Here is a 13,724-nt window from a genome sequence, read left to right on the forward strand (position 1 = left end):
GAGGTCCCATGTCTTCCAGGACCGAAATCCCTATTTTTTTTTCAAGGTCTAACTCCTCACACAGATTTTCATAAGCTTTTTATTCATTATAATAGTGTTTTATTGAGGGTACATACTGAGAAGGTCTCTCCTGTTTTGTTTTTGTTTTTTTTTTTTTTTTTTTTGAGTACTTATTTATTAATTTACTTTTTATTATGTACAATTTTCTTTTATCTTTTTAAATTTTTTGACAGCATAGGATTTCTCCCCCGAGGTGGGTCCACTATAGTTCTTCTACCATCAAGACACTATAGTCTTCCACCATAGTCCATTGTGCTCTCCCCTCTCCATTTTCGTTCCTTCGCCAACCCTCCGTGATGGTTCAGATCTATGGTCACCTTTCAGGGGTTTGTATTAAGGTTTTTCTATTTCTGACCCTTTGTTTGCTTTCTCTAAATTCCACATATAATTGAAACTAACCATTATTTATCTCTCTTTTTCTGGCTTATTTTGCTTAGCATAACTCCTTTCAGCTCCATCTGTGTTGCCACAAATGGCATAACTTTATCTTTTTGATTGCTCAGTAGTATTTCTTTTGCGTATATACCACATCGTCTTGTTCCACTCATCTGTTTTGAGGCATTAGGTTGTTTCCATATCTTGGCTATTTTAAGTAGTGCTGCAATAAGCAAAGGCATGCAGGTTTCCTTTCAAATTCATGATTTTGTGTTCTTTGGGTAAATACCTGGGAGTAGAATTGCTGGGTTGTATGGCAGATCCATTTTTAGTCTTTTCAGGCACCTCTGAACTGCTTTCCATATGGGATGGACCAATCTACATTCCCACCAATAGAGTACTAGGGCTCCTTGTTTTCCACAACCTTGACAGCACTTGTTGTTTGTTTGTTTGTTTGTTTATTTATTTATTTATTTTGGTATGGGCCTGTCTCACTCTAGTGGTGTGGTACATCATTGTGGCTTTGAGTTGCATTTCTCTGATGATTAGTGATAATGAACCTTTTTTTCATATTCTTGTTTGCCATCACATGTCTTCTTTGGGAAGTGCCTTTAACTCTTCTACCCATTTTTTCAAATTTCATTTGACTGGGGTCATGTTTTCTTTTTGTTGAGCTATATGAGCTCTTTGTAGATTTTTAATATAAGTCCTTATGCAAATATTTTCTCCCAATCTGTATGGTGTTTCTTCATTTTGGACACTGTCACTCACTATTCAGAAAAATTGTAGTTTGATGTAATCTCAGTTGTTTATGGTGTCCTTTGTTTTCTTTGCTGCTGCAGATTTATCTGCAAAGATATCTCTGAATTTTATGTGATAGAGTGGTTTACCTGTTTTTTTATCCTTGTATTTAATGATTTCAGGTCTTACATCCAAGTCTTATCTATTTTGAATTCATTTTCATGTAGGCTGTAAGATAGTGGTCTAATTTTGTTCTTTCACATATTGCTGTCCAATTTTCCCAAGACCAACTATTAAAGAGGCTTTCCTTCTTCCAGTGCATGTACTTCACTCCTTTGTCATACATTAATTGTCCTTAAATGTGTAGTTTTATTTCTAGGTTCTAAATTCTATTCCATTTATCTGTGTGTGTTTTTGTTGAAGTACCATGCTGTTTTAAATATTATGGCTTTAGGGGCCTCGCTGGTGGCGCAGCGGTTGAGCGTTGGGTTGTGAAGCTGCCCACAGACTCTGCAGCACCGGTTCGATCCCCAGCTGCTCCCCGGCCACCGGAGGAGGGTCCCACATGGCGCGCAGACCTCTCCTGCCGCCCGCTGCTCCCCTCAGCAGTGTACTTCGGTCCTTCTGCCTGCTCTGCTCCCTGCTCTGGCTCTAGTGAATTCTCTCACCCTCCCGTGCTTCTGACTGTACCCAGTGCTTGCATAAATAAATAAATAAATCTTTAAAAAAAAAAAAAAGCTTTAAAAAAAAATAAATAAATATTATGGCTTTATATTATAGTTTTAAGTTTGAAAGTGTGATATCTCAATCTCCCCACTTTTAGTTATGAGAGTTTTGGCTATTTGGGTACATTTGTGGTTCTATATAATTTTCAGAAATATTTTTTCTGTTTTCTTGAAGAATACCAATTGGATTTTCATTGGGATTGCATTGAATCTATAAATCGTTTTAGGTAGGATGTCAGTTTTGACAATGTTATTTTTCCCTATATGTGAGTAGGCAATATCTTTCCATTTATTTGTGTCTTCTGCTTCTTATAACAATGTTTTATAGTTTTCCTGGAATAGGTTCTTTAAAGCCACTTATGTTAGGTTTGTTCCCAGGTCAGTTTTTGCTGTCTACACAGTAACTAGCTATAATGTTGATTGGAATTGTGTTGAATATATAGATTAAGTTTGGAGCAATTGACATCGTAATTCTTCTTATCCCTGTGTTTGGGATATATTACATTTATTTTTATCTATGATACATTTTATTGGAGTTTTATATCTTCTTCATACAGGTCTTGTATATATTTTGTAGGATTTATACATATGTATTTTTTAGTATAAATGTGAATGGTTTTACCTTTTTAGCTTCGTATTCCAATAGTTCATGGCTGTAATGTAGGAAGCAATTCATTTTTGTTTGTTGACCTTGTATCCTGAAGACTTGCTATAATTGCTCATTAGTTCCAGGACTTTCGTTGTTGATTGCTGGGATGTTCTACACAGATATACCTGCGAACAAAGGCAGCTTCAATTTTCCCCTCCCAATTTGTATGCTTTTTAAGTCCTTTTATTTTCTCTTTTTTAAAGATTTTATTTATTTTTGCATAGAAGAACTGGGGTGCAGCCCAGAAGTGCAAGGGGGTGAGAGGTTTCACCATAAACAGAGTGGGGAGCAGAACAGGCTGCACTGAAATGCATTGAAATACTACTGAAATACACTGCTGAGGGGAGCAGTGGGAAAAAAAGGAGAGGTCTGCTGTGCCATGTGTGTTAAGCTTCCTGGCTGGGGATTGAACTCAGGCCTTATGTGGTTGTAGTACTGAGACTTAACCCCTAGGCCACCAGGGAGGCCCTTTAATTCCTATTCTTATTTTATTAACTAAGATTTCCATTGTGATGTTGAATAGGAATAATGAAAAAGGATATATTTTTCTTTGTTCCTAATCTTAGGCAGAATGCATTCTGTTTCATTGTTAAATATGTTAACTATATGATTTTGAAGATACTCTTTATAAATTTGAGAAAAACATTTTACTGATTTTTTTATTGTGAATGAGAATTGGATTTTTAAAATGCTTTTTATGCAAATATTCATATTATCTCTTTTTTCCCTTTGGCCTATTTATTTGATGGATTGCAATAATTGATTTTCAAAATTTGTATCAGTCTTGCGGACCTGCTAAAAATACCTCATGGTAGTGGGGTTTATACAATGTTGTATTCTATGTATTAATATTTTTTTAGGATTTTTACATTTATATTTATGAGACCTATTTCCTGCAATGCATTATAGAGAATATAATTTCTTTCTTAAATGTCTAGTAGAATATACCAGTGAATCCATCTGAACCTGGTGCTTTGTGTTTGCTTATTAGTAATTCAATATCTCTAATAGATACCAACTTATTTATATTGTCTATTTGTTTTTGTGTGAAATTTATTACATTTCACTGATGTTTTCAAATTTATATACATAGAGCTATTTGTAATTTTTTTTTTATTTTTCAGTTTCTATGAGAGCACTGTTTTGATTTTCTCTGTTGACTTTCTGTTTTTGATTTCATAGATTAATGCTCTAATTTTAACTTTTTTATGTTTCTTTTGGGTTTAGTGTATTATTTTTTAGTTTCATAAGATGGAAGTTTAGATTATTCATTTTAGATCTTATTTATTTTCTTTTTTTAAAGATTTATTTATTTATGCATACAAGAAATGGGCTGTAAGCCAGAGGTGTGGGGGTGAGAGGATTCACCAGAGAAAAAGGTGAGCAGAACAGGTAGATCTACTGAAATACACCGCTGAGGGGAGCAGCGGACAAGATAGGAGAGGTCTGCTGGGCCATGTAGGTTATTCCCTGGCCAGATGGGGATGGAATTCCCTGCTGCAGTGGCTGCCAATAGCTTGATAGCCCTGTCTTTAAACCCTGACCACCAGGGAGGCCCTCTTCTTTCTTTTCTAATACACACATTTAATACTATATTTTTTCCTCTAAGCATTGTTTTTGCTTCACCCCACAGCTTTATAATAAGTTGTACATTTATTTTCCTTTATTTTGAAATAATTTTGAATTTTTCTTTAGACTTCCTTTTGACTTACAAGTTATTTAGAAGTATGTAATTTAATCTTCAAGTACTTTGGTATTTTCCAGATAGTCCCTTCCTAGTTCAATCTAGTTGTGTTCTGAGAAGAGATTTTGTATGATTGACATTCTTTTAAATGTGTTTTTTTAAAGATTTATTTTTATTTATACAATAGCTGGGGTACAGGCCAGAGGTGCAGGAGGGTCAGAGGATTCACCAGAGGCAGAGCAGGGAACAGAACAGGCAGGCACACAGAAAGCACTGCGGGGGGGAGCGCAGGTGTGACAGGAGAGTCTGCCAAGCCATGTGGGAATCTCCCTGGCCGGCCGGGAATGGAACTTGTGCTGTAGAGGCTGCAGACAGCTTCACAGCACTGTACTCAACCCACTGCGCCACCAGGGAGGCCCTCTTTTAAATGTGTTAAAGTGTGTTTCATGATCCAGAATGTGGTCTATCTTGGTGAATGTTCTATATGACCTTGAAAAGAATGTGTATATTGCTGTTGCTGGATGACATAGTCTATAAGTATCAATTAGATCAGTTGATTAATGGCCCCCCCCTTCAGTTCAATTACATACATTCTCACAGATTTTCTGCCTTCTAGATCTGTCAGTTACTGTTAGTGATGTATTAAACTCTCTAGCAATAAGAGTGGATTTATTTCTTTAGCAGTCCAATTAGCTTTTGCGTCATATATTTTTATTCTCTGTTGTAGGATGCATACCTGTTCAGGATAGTTATTTTTCTTGGAGAATTAATCCTTTTATGTAATACTTATGTAATGCCCCTATTTATCCCTGATAATTTCTCTTCCTCTGAATTCTGCTTTGTTTGAAATGGATAAGACTACTTCAGCTTTCTTTTGACCATTGTTATATTTTAGTATGTTTTTCTCTGTTATTTTATTTTTAATCTTTATATATCTTTATATTGATTGTTGATAAAATATATTTTCTTGCAGATAATACATAACTGAGTCTTGTTTTTAATACACTTTGATGATCTATGTTTTCTGATTGACTTATACATACCACTGTCATTTAAAATGGCTATTGATATAATTGTGTTTTTACCATATTTGTTATTATTTTCTATTCATTATCCTTGTTCTTTGTTTCTATTTTGATCTTTCACTTTTCTTTTTGCCTTCTCTGTCTATAATTATTTTGCACGAATATATTTGTTATACTAGCACATCAATTATACTTTTTCTTTAATATTTTATTGATGTAAATTTACATTATAACATATATAAGTTTTGACTGTTCATTATGAAATCAACATATGTATATGCTTTATTAAGGTAAGTCACTGTGGAGTCTAAATTTGTCTTTCACCATACCATTATCTCCTTACCGCTAATTTACCCACCCCTTTTCCTCCTTCCCTCTGCTATCCACTAATTGTTATTATAATCCAAAAGTTTATAGTTGTTTTATTTAGATCATCTGTTTGTTTTCTCTATATTATCACATAGAAGTGAAATCATATGGTGTCTCTCTCTCTCTCTCTCTCTCTCTCTCTCTCTCTCTGGCCTATTTCCGTAAGCATAATTCCCTTTAGGTCCATTCATGTTGTTGCAAATGGTGGAATTTCATCTTCTTTATAGCTAAATAGTAATCTGTTGTGTTTGTATGCCACATTTCCTTTATCTGTTCATCAGTGGATAGGAGCTGAGGTTGTTTCCATTCTTGGCTATTGTAAGTAGTGCTGCAGTAAACATGGGGGTGCATCTATTTCTTCAAATTAGTGTTTTTTGTATTTTTCAGGTAAATACATAGAAGCAGTGCAACTGGATCATCTAGTATTTCTGCTTTTATTTTTTGAAGACTCCGCATACTGTCTATAATGGCTACAAACAATTTACATGTCCACTAAGCAGTATATATGGATTCCCTTTTCTCCACATTCTATCCAATATTTGTTTCTTTTTCTTTTGGATCATAGCCATTCTCATGAGTGTGATATAATAGGTCACTATTTTGATTTGTATTTTTCTAGTAAAAAGAGAACTTTTTTTTTCATGTGCTTATTGACCATTGCAGTGCCAGGAAGGGCACAGAGCAGGGTTTCTGTTTGGAGCAGACGCATAAAGGAGAGTCCTGGAGCCCTCGGTGGCTTTCTCAGTCTTTTATTGAGCTTTTACATGTAGTGCAGCAACCAGGTACCCGGCAGGCAGGGGTGCCATGGGGCCAGGAGGCAAGGAGGCATCCAAGCCCCTGCCAGGTCTTCACTCTGGGCTTCTCTGGCGTTCCTTTTCTCCTTCTCTCTCCTGCCTCTCTCCTGCTTCTGCTTCTCTTGGTGAATAATCTCAACACTGAGTCATGGCCCACAGAAGTAAACAATACAACTTATAACAATGTAACAAATGCAGGTGCCCCATCAGGGAGGGCAATCCTAATGGTGGGAGGGCAGAAAAGCCTGAAAATCATTTGCCTTACAACCATCTATGTGTCTTCTTTGAGACACTTCTAAATAGAAGTGTCTAGGGCCTCCCTGGTGGTGTAAGGGGTTAAGAAGCAACGCTATAAAGCTACCCACAGTTACTGCATCACGAGTTCAATCCCTGGCCAGTGTGGTGACGCATATGGCGCTGCAGACCTCTCCTGACTTACCCACTGCTCCCCTCTGCAGTGTATTTCAGTCAGCCCACCTGTTCTGCTCCCCACTCTATCTCTGGTGAATCCTCTCATCCCCCACATCTCTGGCCTGCACCCCAGCTCTGTATACATAATAAATAAATCTTAAAAAATACAGAAGTATCTGTTGACACCCTCTGTCCAATTTTAAATTGGATTTTTGTTGTTGAGCTTTATGACTAGATTTTGGATTTAACCCTTTTGTCAGTTATGATTTTTTAGAACTTTTCATATTGGTTGCCTTTGCATTTGCAGCCAACATCTACAACTAATCCAATAATTTCATAGTATGCCAATACTATTAGTATTAGTGGTACAGGGCAGCCCTGATATAAAACTCCACCCTTGGGTCCCAGCAACCTTCCCTTTGGTAGTGATGTGATTTGTCTTTCCCAATGTCTTGATGGCTTTGGGTTGGAGTGGGGGTGGAGTCCACAAAGCCTGTATGGAATTAGCTCAGGACATACTTTCCCCCTAACATTAGTATTAATACTGGTATTAGTGTCAGTATTAGTACTTTATAACAGAGATAAGAGTACTCCCAACACTATTCTTCAATAAATTATAATATAACATTATTGTTGAGTACTCCCAACACTATTCTTCAATAAATTATAATATAACATTATTGTCATTCATATTACTTATTTATAAGGTATAATCACTGAATACATTATAGGTATTATTTTGAAGCTTAAACTTGATAGATCAATTAAGAATGAGAAAAATAAAATATTTTATTTATCATCATTTATTCCTCCTCTAATGCCCTTATTTTCTTTATATAGATTTGAGTTATTGACCTAAAGCTTTTTCTATAAAGAATTTCCTTTTTTTAATTTTTTATTTTTTTAAAATTGTATTTTTATATTCCCCATACAATTGCAACCCCCTTATTTTGACCCCAACCCCTCCTTTCCCCGCCTCCCCTCCCATAGTGTGTCTCTGGTTCATAGTTGTTTGTTGATTTTGATTTTTTCTTTCTTTCTTTCTTTTTTTTTTTTAATAGAGGCATGTCTTTATTTATTTATTTGTTTGTTTGTTTTGTTTATACATGCACTGGGTACAGTCAGAAGCGCGGAAGGGTGAGAGAATTCACCAGAGCCAGAGTGGGGAGCAGAGCAGGCAGAAGGACCGAAGTACACTGCTGAGGGGAGCAGCGGGTGGCAGGAGAGGTCTGCGCGCCATGTGGGACCTTCCTCCGGTGGCCGGGGAGCAGCCGGGGATCGAACCGGCGCCGCAGAGGCCGCGGGCAGCTTCGCAACCCAGCGCTCAACCTCTGCGCCACAGGGGAGGCCCTGATTTTTTCTTTCTTATAGTTATTCTTTTTCCAGGTACCTAATTTAGGTTTTCTAGATTCCCGCTAGGAGCAAGACCATGCGGTATTTTTCTTTTTCTTTCTGGCATGATCCCTTCCTGCTCCATCCATGTTGCTGCAAATTGCATATGTTTATGTTTTTTGAATGCTGAGTATTATTCCATTGTGTATAGGTACCACATCTTCTTGATCCAGGCATCTATTTTTGGGCATGTGGGTTGTTTCCAAAGCTTAGCTATTGTAAATAGTGATGCTATAAACATAGGGTGCAGGTGCTCTTTGGAATTAATGTTTCTGTGTCCTTTGGGTAAATACCTAGAAGTGGAATTGCTGGATCATATGGAAGCTCCATCTTCACTAGGTTGAGGAATCTCCACACAGCTATCCATAGTGGTTTGACCAGTTTGCACTCCCACCAGCAATGCAGGAGGGTTCCTTTTTCTCCACATCCTTGCCAACATTTGTTGTTGCTAGTTTTTTTTTTTTTTTTTTTAATATGTGCCATTCTCACTGGTGTGAGATGGTATCTCATTGTAGTTTTTTTTTTTTAAGATTTATTTATTTATTTATTTATACAAGCACTGGGTACAGTCAGAAGCGGGGGAGGGTGAGAAAATTCATCATAGCCAGAGTGGGGAGCAGAGCAGGCAGAAGGACCGAAGCACACTGCTGAGGGGAGCAGCGGGCAGCAGGAGAGGTCTGCGCGCCATGTGGGACCCTCCTCCAATGGCCAGGGAGCAGCCGGGGATCGAACTGGCGCTGCAGAGGCTGCTGGCAGCTTCGCAACCCAGTGCTCAACTGCTGCGCCACCAGGGAGGCCCTCATTGTAGCTTTGATTTGCATTTCCCTGATTGAAAGTGACCTTGAACATTTTTTCATATGCCTGTTGGCCATTTGTATTTCCTCTTTGGAGAAGTTTCTTTGTAGCTCTTCTGCCCATTTTTTGACTGGATTATTTTCTTTGTTTTTGTTTAGTCTCATCAGCTATTTGTAGATTTTTGTGATCAGTCCTTTATCATTAGTGTTATGTGCAAAAATTTCCTCCCATTTGGTGAGGTTTCTCTTTGTTTTGGCTATTGTCTCTTTTGCTGTGCAGAAGCTCTTTAATTTGATGTAGTCCCAGCTGTTTATCTTTGCCTTCACTATCACCGCTTTGGGTGATGTGTCTATAAATATATCTTTGAGGTGCATGTCATGTAGTGTTTCGCCTATATTTCCTTCTATATATTTCATGTTTTCAGGTCTTATGTCTAATTCTTTAATCCATTCTGAGTTGGTTTTTGTGAGGTAGTAGTCAAGTTTCATTCTTTTGTATGTAGCGACCCAGTTTTCCCAGCACCATTTATTGAACAAACTTTCTTTGCTCTAGTGCATATTCTTTGCTCCTTTGTCAAAGATTAGTTGACCATAGATCTGTGGGTTCATTTCTGGGTTTTCTATTTGGTTCCATTGGTCCGTGTGTCTGTTCTGGTTCCAAGACCATGCATGCAGTTTTGATTATTATGGCTTTGTAGTATAGTTTGAAATCTGGGAGAGTGATTTCTCCATTCCCTTCTTGTTTTTTCAGGAGTGTTTTGGCTATTTGGGGTTTTTGGTGGCTCCGTATGAATTCCATCAATATTTGTTCTATTTCTTTGAAGAATGACATTGAAATTTTAATTGGAGTTGCATTGAAACTGTATATTGCTTTTGGTAGGATGGCCATTTTGATAATGTTAATTCTACCAACCCATGAGCAGGGGATGTCTTTCCATTTCTTTGTGTCTACTTCTATTTCTTTAACAGTGTTTTGTAGTTTTCTTTGTATAGGTCCTTTACTTCTTTTGTTAGGTTTATTCCCAGGTATTTGATTTTTTTTTATTTCTATAATGAAAGGAATGGTTTTCTTGATTTCTTCTTCAGATTTATTGTTTGTGTATAGGAAGGCTATTGATATTTTGTGCATTGATTTTATATCCTGCCACTTTTCTAAACTGATTGATTAGTTTGATTAGTTTTTCTATGGAGTTTTTGGATTTCTCTATGTATAGTGTCATATAATCTGCAAATAGTGATAGTTTGACTTCTTCCTTGCCTATTTGGATTCCTTGTATGCATTTCTCATGTCTTATTGCTTACAGCCAATATCATTCTCAATGGTGAAAAGCTGAAAGCATTCCCATTAAGATCTGAAACAAGACAAGGATGTCCACTCTCACCACTACTTTTCCACGTAATACTGGAAATGCAAAGAATTTCTTTTAAATGTCTCTTGCAAGGCAGGTATGCTGGTGACATATTTTCTCAGTGTTTGTTTGATGGTTACATAATTGAGGCTAGTCTTTGTATTTAATTTCTTAAATATTTTGTTCCATATTTTATACTTGCATGTGCTTACAGAAGTATGATTATAATTTTTATCCTTGATCTTCATTCAGTAAAGTTTTTTTTTTGTTGTTGTTCTTCTGGCTTCTGTCAGGATTTTTTAATTGTATTTGATATTGTTTAGTTTGAATACTGTAAGCCTAAGTATAGATTACTTTTGTATGTATCTTGCTTGGTGTTTTCTGAGCTTCCTGACTCTGTGGTTTGGTGTTTATCATTATTTTTGGGATCTTTTGTCATTGTTGCTTCAGATATTTCCACTGTTCCTTTTTCTCCATGTCTGTATTTACATGACAAGTATGTTAAACCTTTTGTTTTTGACCCACAGCTTCTTGTATAATCTGTTCTTTTTCATTCATTTTTGTCTTTGTATTTCAGTTTTAGAAGTTTCTAAATATTTGTTTATTTATGCATACAAGAGCTGGGGTGCAGGCCAGAGGTGTGGGAAGATGAGAGTTTTCACTGGAGACAGAGTGGGGAGAACAGGCAGATCCTACTGAAATACACTGAAGAAGGGAGCAGCGGGCAAGATAGGAAAGGTCTGCCGTGCCATGTAGGTCACCTCCCTGGCTGGATAGAACTCTTGCTGTAGTAGCTGCTGATAGCTTCATATGACTTAACCCTTGCACCACCACAGAGGCCAACTTTTAGAAGTTTCTATTGACATTTCTTCCTAATCTATTATATTCTGAACTGTGTCCAGTCCACTGTTGTACACATTAAAGGCACTCTTCATTTGTATTATGGTATTTTGATTTTTAGAAATTCCTTTTGACTTTTTCATCTTAAAGCTCCTATCTCTCTGCTTACATTATCCATTTCCTCCCTTATGATGTCTGACTTATCCTTTACAGTCGTAAGCACACTAGTCCTAGTTCGTTTAAATTCCCAGTCTGATAATTCCAACACATTTGCCATATCTTATTTTGGTTTTGATGTTCACTATGTCTTGTCATATTGCATTTTTGTTTTTTACTGTGCCTTATAGTTTTTTGTTGCCCACCTGACTTTTTGTAATGGGTAGAAGGAACTGAGGTAAATAGAGCTTTGCTGGGAGTTTTTGTTTTGTTTTGTTTTGTTTTGGTTATCTGGTTAGGTTTTGCCTGTGCTTATTGTTTATTGTAAACATAGGTATCAGAAGCTAAATTTTCCTCTGGTGTCCTGCATATTTTTTCTTCTCTATTGTCCTTGGATTTCCCTAGACTTAACTGTTGTCTGAGAAACAGAGTTATTTTACATATTCTATTTTATTATCCAAGAGGCCTACTGATGTGTTGGCAAGGTTTGCCCTTGACCTGTGACCTTCACAAGTACTTCTGAATTTCTGAGGTTTTGTTTTCTCCCTTAAATTTGACAGGAAGGCCACATCTGAAGTTAGATATTTTGCTTTTCTTATGTGAAAATATCTCTAGTCAAACTCCAGTATATTAAGGTCCAATAAAATAGCATCTTTTGAGGATAGGCTTTGTTGAGAAGAATGTAATGCTCTGTGCATATATTTTTTTTTCTTTAAAGTGTTATATTTTATTTATTTATTTATTTATTTTAAATAATAAATTTTATTTTTATATTCCCCATACAATTGCAGCCCCCCCATTCTGACCCCAATCCCTCCCCTCCCGCCCCCCACCCCCAAAAAGTGTCTCTGGTTCATAGTTTTTTGTTGATTTTGATTTTCACTTTCTTATAGTTATTCATTTTCCTGGTCCCTTATTTAAGTTTTCTAGATTCCTGCTATGAGTGAGACCATCCGGTATTTTTCTTTTTCTTTTTGGCTTATTTCGCTGAGCATGATCCCTTCCAGCGCCATCCATGTTGCTGCAAATTGCATGTGTTTATCTTTTTTGAATGCTGAGTAATATTCCATGGTATATATGTACAACATCTTCTTGATCCAGTCATCTATTTTTGGGCATTTGGGCTGTTTCCAAAGCTTAGCTATTGTAAATAGTGCTGCTATAAACATAGGGGTGCAGGTGTTCTTTGGAATGGATGTTTCTGTGTCCTTTGGGTAAAGACCTAGGAGTGGAATTGCTGGATCATATGGAAGCTCTATGTTTAGTAGGTCCAGAAATCTCCACACAGCTCTCCATAGTGGTTGGACCAGTTTGCACTCCCACCAGCAGTGCAGAAGAGTTCCTTTTTCTCCACACCCTCACCAACATTTGTTGTTGCTAGTTTTTTAAATATGTGCCATTCTCACTGGTGTAAGATGGTATCTCATGGTAGTTTTGATTTGCATTTCCCTGATTACAAGTGATGTTGAACACTTTTTCATATGCCTGTTGGCCATTTGCATTTCCTCTTCTGCCCATTTTTTGACTGGGTTATTTTCTTTGTTGTTGCTGAGTTTCATCAGCTCTGTGCAGATTTTTGTGATCAGTCCTTTATCATTAGTGTTGTGTGCAAAAATGTTCTCCCAGTTGGTGGGGTTTCTCTTTGTTTTTGTTATTGTCTCTTTTGCTGTACAGAAGCTCTTTAATTTGATGTAGGCCCAGCTGTTTATCTTTGCCTTCTCTGTGCATATAATTTTAAAAAGACTGCTTTTCCTTCCCCCTCTCAGAAGCACAGAAACATGAAGGAATTTTTCTAAGATCTTCACTGTGAGAATTTGATAGAACTCTTGGAGGTAAAACTGGGAAAATTTTGCATTTCCCTTTAGGAATTTGCACCCTTAGACTTTTTAACTCTGAGATTTTTTTTTTTCACACTGACCCTCTTTGTAATTAGTAAATGACAGATTTTCCTACCCCCATTGCTGGTTCCCAATGAGTTTTCTTCTCATGGGCTTCTCCTGTAGTAAATTTTAATTCCCTGTGTCTACCTGTCTCTCTCTTCAATATTTGATATAGTAGTTTACCCTATGACCATAGTTTTCCAGTGTGTGTAAGAAGACTTGGTTTTCAGTTTGTCCTGCTTTTTTCTTTTCTTTTTTTATTTTTAATTGTGGTAATATTGGGATACGCCCATCAGGTATTGCCACCACAGAGCAACCACTACCAACTTACCCACAGTCTTCCACCATAAACCCTTGTGTTTCCTGCTTTCTTTGTTCTCACCCCTCTCCCACTATTCATCCTTCGTTTTTAAAAGATTTTATTCATTCATTCATTCATTTATACAAGCACTGGGTATAGTCAGAAGCGCGGGAGGGTGA

General features: G+C 36.9%; 1 protein-coding gene across 1 annotated transcript in view; it reads left to right on the forward strand.

Moving 5' to 3' along the window:
* Positions 1-13,724, forward strand: part of OPHN1 (oligophrenin 1) — a 414,559-nt gene that overhangs the window by 264,051 nt on the left and 136,784 nt on the right. The gene's annotated exons all lie outside the window — the stretch shown is intronic.

This window comes from Talpa occidentalis, unplaced genomic scaffold (assembly GCF_014898055.3).
Source record: "Talpa occidentalis isolate TD23 unplaced genomic scaffold, MPIMG_talOcc4v2.1 talOcc4.15, whole genome shotgun sequence".
NCBI lineage: Eukaryota > Metazoa > Chordata > Mammalia > Eulipotyphla > Talpidae > Talpa > Talpa occidentalis.